Genomic DNA, 5,390 nt, shown 5'->3' with positions numbered 1-5,390 from the left:
TTGTTTTTTTCAAAAAGCCTGTTTTCTTTTCTTTCTTTCTTTATTTTTTTTTGTAAACCCAAACCTCCTGCAGCCAGGTGTTTATTCCCAGCTGACTCCTCCCTTGTAGCATTTCTTCTCAACCCAGGTGTAACCTCTCATTCACTGGCTGCTGCTGACAGGTTTTCTTTCCTAGTAAAATGTTTCTAACTAGATGTCTCCAGCCGCTGAGGAACTTGTGTCTTCTGATTTCTCTAATTCATGGTTCCTCAGACATAGCATCCTCACTGGGCAGCAGAGGGGAAAAAGGCTGGGACAAGTCTGCAGTGGGTCATTTGATACAGTGTACTTGGTATGGTTGATGCCTCTCACCTTTCCTCAAGTACACTGAGCAAACATCCTGGTGAGTTGCATGTGATGGCCGGGCGCTACTGGTCCAGAGCAAATTCAGCAGGAATTTCACCCTTTACTTCAGATGCAGCAGCTACTGGGGCTCTAGCGGCATAAAATACAAAGCCCTTGGGATGAGTGAAGGGACCCATCTCTCTCCCTTTTTCCCTGTTTTTGTTTGTTTGTTTGTTTATTTTATCTTTTAATTTCAGAAGTCTGTGGACTCCTCAAATTCAGCCTTCATAAATTCAGGAACCCCCCGAAACACTATGAAAGAAGTGCTTCGTATTTCCAGCGTAGGGGATAACAGCTCAAAGTAACATTACTAACATGCTGGAAAGGGAGTTCTGACCTTTGTGGGGTAAGGTATAAATCGGTGGTTACGCCTGGAAAGACAAAGTCTGCCAGGCTGACCGCACTGCAGAGCTGTATTTGCACAAGCTGGCCTGGGTTCTACATAACTACAAACTATTTAACTCTATCTGTGCAAGCCTCTTATCTCTCAAATCTCCAAATGTTGATAGAAAATACAACAAAAATATTAAATATTGTTTTATGATTTTTTTCCCAACGTCTTTCTTTCCCTTTTGTTCTTAAGGCTGTTGTTTTGTTTCATAACAATTTTCTCGAGCAAAATCAACATGCACTTTCTCCAACCTGAACTAACTAATGCATTTATTTCCCTCTTAAATCATATGCGCATGGTCATGCTTGTTTTGTATGCAGAGAATGAAGAATACGCTCTTCTTGAACCATGAGCTGGGATGTGAGCCACTGGAGCAGATATTCTCTGTGGATGGGCTGTGGAAGAGTATCCAGGGCAGCACTGATGCAGATCAGATTTAGCAAGGTCTGTGCAGGGTATCTCAGTAATTTCTGTCTGTGATTGGGAAAGGAATGGAATACAATAAAATAGAATATTTTAGTTGGAAGGGACCCAGAACAATCATCTAGTGCAACTGCAAGCAAGGCCTGTGGGGTGCAAGCAGCAGTGAGTGAAAAGTAAAGTGTGAATAGATGGATATATATATGTCAACATCACATGGCTACATGACATGGTTTAATTAAGGCTTTGCCCCTTCTCAATCTCTCCACAGATAACATGCTGTTTGGCTCTGCACTGAAGGACAGAAGAGGCTCAAGTCTTGCTTGAGAGTTCAATCGCAGTCCATGTAAGCAGGGACTCACATCAAAACCATTTGGACACTAGGTGGGTCTGCAAATAGAACATAAGAGCAGGCATGGAAAGAAACACTTCCCATTGAGCATGTAACCTACCCAGGTGCTAAAAACAAAAAATCAAAGGGAAATATTTCATGTGCAAATAAGGTTCTTGATTATAGGTTCCATTTTTGTTAAGTACTGCAGTTAGGTCATGCAAGATTGGAACTTGGTAATTCATACATTTGAGGCAATTAGGCTTTGAGTTGTCATCCTTACATTTGTTTGGTTACTTTCTGTAGCAAATACACATTCTTGCACAGTTAGTCTCTGTGCAAGGTGTAATTTATCTGCTTGAGGGCTGCACTCTGAGTCACTGAGTTCTCTCAGGTTGTTCTGATTCCTTTCTCCTGATAATCCATGAGGAATATCCTAGGCGCTGTTCAGTTTTTGTTTTCCCTTTAGAAACTTAGTTATGCAGTAAAAGTGACAGTAAGTATCTGCATGTAGCAGGTTGCGGTTTTCATCATAGGTAAAAATGTACCCATCTTGCTCCTGAACTAAGTATTACTATTCCAGTCTCAATAGTTCTGATAAGAATCTGTCAGCAGCCTTAGAGAAGCATGCAGAAAATAGACACATGTATTTGCACTAAGTGATTTTTCGACATGACACGTTCACTTATCATTTTATGACCAAGGGAAGGTGAAATGAATGCTGTTAGAAACTTTGGTCTTTTGAAGCAGGAATTCAGCTCAAAGCCTATTTGATTTAATTTAATTGTTCATTTAATTTAATTTATTTAATGCTAGTGTTTGAAGATCTGTTTAAAATAAAAAAGTCACTGGACTGACTTAATTCCTACTTGATTTCACTGCATTCATTAAGGCATTCAAACAGTCTGTGTCTAAAAATTATACACAGTGTAGAATTTGTCTTGTGTAAGCAGTCATTAGCTTTTTGCATTTTTTTACTGTATACACACAAAGAAAAATCTCAACATTAAAACACCGCAAAGAATGTAAAATCAAGCATTTGAAGTCAGAAATTACATAAGGTATAATAACTTATGTAAATCTAATTTGGCCTCTCTGTGTGTTCACACAACATCTATGTGTTATACAAACATACATATATAGGTAAAGTGTATAATATTTGTGTATGTACAGTGAGAAAAGCGTTTAATTACATGACTACGTAGGGTTTTTTTCCACAGAGGGCTTGCCTTATCCAGCAAACAGGACAGACCTGCTTCACATGTGGGTCACCTTTCTGTGAAGAAAGCTGTTCTCTATACAACACTGCCCTTATTAATTGTAGAGGTAGGTGAATCACCAGTGAGTTGAGAGACTGGAAGAAGAATTGAGGGGTGACGCTTCTTCTCCTAGGAATTAAATTCATAACTTAGAAACACAGCAGGCTGGCTATTGACAGGTATAGAGGTATCTGAGCAAGCTCCTAAACTCACTTCAATTAAAATTGTCAGGACAAGCTGTTGGTCTAAGAAAACTTCACTGATTTACTGTACTGTAAAGTAGGAAGCACCTGTGGGAACTGGCCTGCAGGCAGTTCACAAGGGGAACTAATTTCTTGCTAGCAAATGGTCACAAGCAGCAGATGGAGGTAAAGTCTTCCCATGGCACAGCTGTGTCTGGAAGGTATGTCAGGTACATCTGTTCACAACTTGGACCAAGCTAGGGTAGAACTAGTTTGGATTTGATTTTCTTATGCTACAGTCACTAATATTCTACATCAGTACCATTGTCTTCATTAACCAAATTCATAACCTCATTAAAAAAAACAAAGTTGTATGACAAAGTTTATTTTCCTCATATCCAGGTTAACTGGCTGTAATTATCTTACCTAGTTCTAATTCTTTGTTCATCAAGTGCTGCATCAGCTACTCCATCATTTAGCCCAGGAGCGGTGTCAGGCTTCTGTCTTTCCCTCAAAGCACCATATGATGTTATTCCAGTTGCATTTGTCTCATTTTATGTGAGTGCATGCCTTGAGACTCTGGAATCTGATTTACAAAAGAACTGCACATTCACAGTTGCCAACAGGAGCTGTGCTTTGAAATTAGAAAATGCTGCACCATGTACAAGAATACTAAACTGCTGGGAGCTGCAAGTACTCAGACTTTAGGATTTTGCCTTAACCTACCTGTCTCTGAGTTTCCCAATATGAAAAGAAGGTAATAAACCTTCCTCTTATCAAGATGCTGTGAAAAGAAATGCAATAATATTTGTGAAACACTTCAATACTTCATAGGGGAATATTACAAAAAAGCCCATGAGGACATTAACCATTAGTTCTTGAAAGCAGAGTTTGAAGATAGTGCATTAAATAAGTCATGGGGCTCCATACTGAGCAGGGAGAAAAAAATATTGAAATGCTCCTCATTAAAACCTAGATTCTCAAAGGTATTTTAAGTGCCTAAATCCTGCTGAGAGTCAGGGCTTCTTAAGTGGTCATATTTTTTTTTATTATTATTTTTTATTATTTTTTTTTACTGAATAAGGCAGGGGATCTACATGAAAAAAATGTATGTAATCATGTAATTGTAAGTTGCATCAGAATGCACTTGTAATTAAATGTTGCATCAGAATGCACGTACACAAGATTTGGGGCACAAATCAACACTGCCCAAGCAATCTTAGTTACAGCATTTACCAATATCAGATTTCTTGACTTTGCAGTATCTATGATCTTTTCCTGTAATTAGCGTACAAATAATTTTCTGGTTTTAGTATAATAAACAAATCCACCCACACTCCCCATAACACATCTCTAGCAGATGGGGGTTTGGAACACTTCCCCTGCTGCATCCCCCCAAATATGGGGTACAGACCTCTGCCAGCAGAGTAAATGACCCAAGGCTGCCATCTTCTCTTTGAATCAGCGTCAGAGAGGAACTGAACATTTTGCCAGTAAGTTTCACTAACATTTTGCTGATGTCTGAAGAATGGCAAAAGTCAGGTGCCTGGTTTAATCGAGACTGGAGGAGAGTGCATTGAAATGATTAGAGGCTTTTCTGCCTGTTCCTCAAGTGGCTTAGCCCCTTTTACCATCTTCAACTCATTCCTCTTTCTTCCTGTTTATCTTGACCCACATCCAGCTCTCACAGTATTCATCTGGCCCTACTGAACCGAAAAAATCCCCTATAACATCTGGATAAACCTCTGTACATCCTGATCTGATCCCATAGGTGATCCTCATTTAGAGGAGATAGGACTAGAGACCTCCTGATCCCTTCCAGCCTAAGTGATCCCATGATCTGATGAATGCATTGTGCTTTCCTCCATTATATAAACAGTCTGCATTCCAATAGGTGAATTTATTAATCCATCTTTGTTCTGAGTAGGTTTGGTTTATTGCATTGTCATAATTGCAACTCTACAGGATACGATTCCTTTAGCCAAAAAAAAAGGCAACCAAGCATGCAACCCATAGAACAATAAAATATAGCTAGGGTTGTTATTATGTGGAATGAAGTTGCTGCAAATTCCACATAAACCAGGAATTTGTGCCAGGAGCTCTTCCAAATAGTGTGGTTGGCTTTCCAAGAATCTGGAAATGTCAACACCAAGGCTAAAGAAGCTTGCTAGCTTTTTTTTTTAATTCCTCTCTGTAAATGTGGTGATATTTCTCTGGATCCTGGTTTCAAGTTCTCTCAGCTATGGCAGGGTGCCAACAGATGGGATGCTCATTCTGCAATGGGACTCTAGCTCTGCAAAGAGGCAAAATTCATTGCACTGCTGTTCTGTTGTCTCAGCTCTGAAGTCATTTTGCGTTACAGCAAGCATCAGACTTGTTCTGTTAGAGGAGACCAAAGCCACCTCTTCTGCTCCTTCCCCGCA

The 5,390-nt window shown here is 39.6% G+C and overlaps 1 long non-coding RNA gene across 1 annotated transcript; it reads left to right on the top strand.

Moving 5' to 3' along the window:
* The first annotated feature begins 1,148 nt into the window (after positions 1-1,148).
* On the top strand, positions 1,149-2,961 carry LOC138718575 (uncharacterized). Its single transcript, XR_011337105.1, has 3 exons — positions 1,149-1,219; positions 1,467-1,579; positions 2,747-2,961. It is a non-coding gene; the product is annotated as an uncharacterized lncRNA (long non-coding RNA).
* Positions 2,962-5,390: the final 2,429 nt, after the last annotated feature.

This window comes from Phaenicophaeus curvirostris, chromosome 3 (genome assembly GCF_032191515.1).
Source record: "Phaenicophaeus curvirostris isolate KB17595 chromosome 3, BPBGC_Pcur_1.0, whole genome shotgun sequence".
Taxonomy (NCBI): Eukaryota; Metazoa; Chordata; class Aves; order Cuculiformes; family Cuculidae; genus Phaenicophaeus; species Phaenicophaeus curvirostris.
This window is presented reverse-complemented; position numbering and strand designations above follow the sequence as displayed.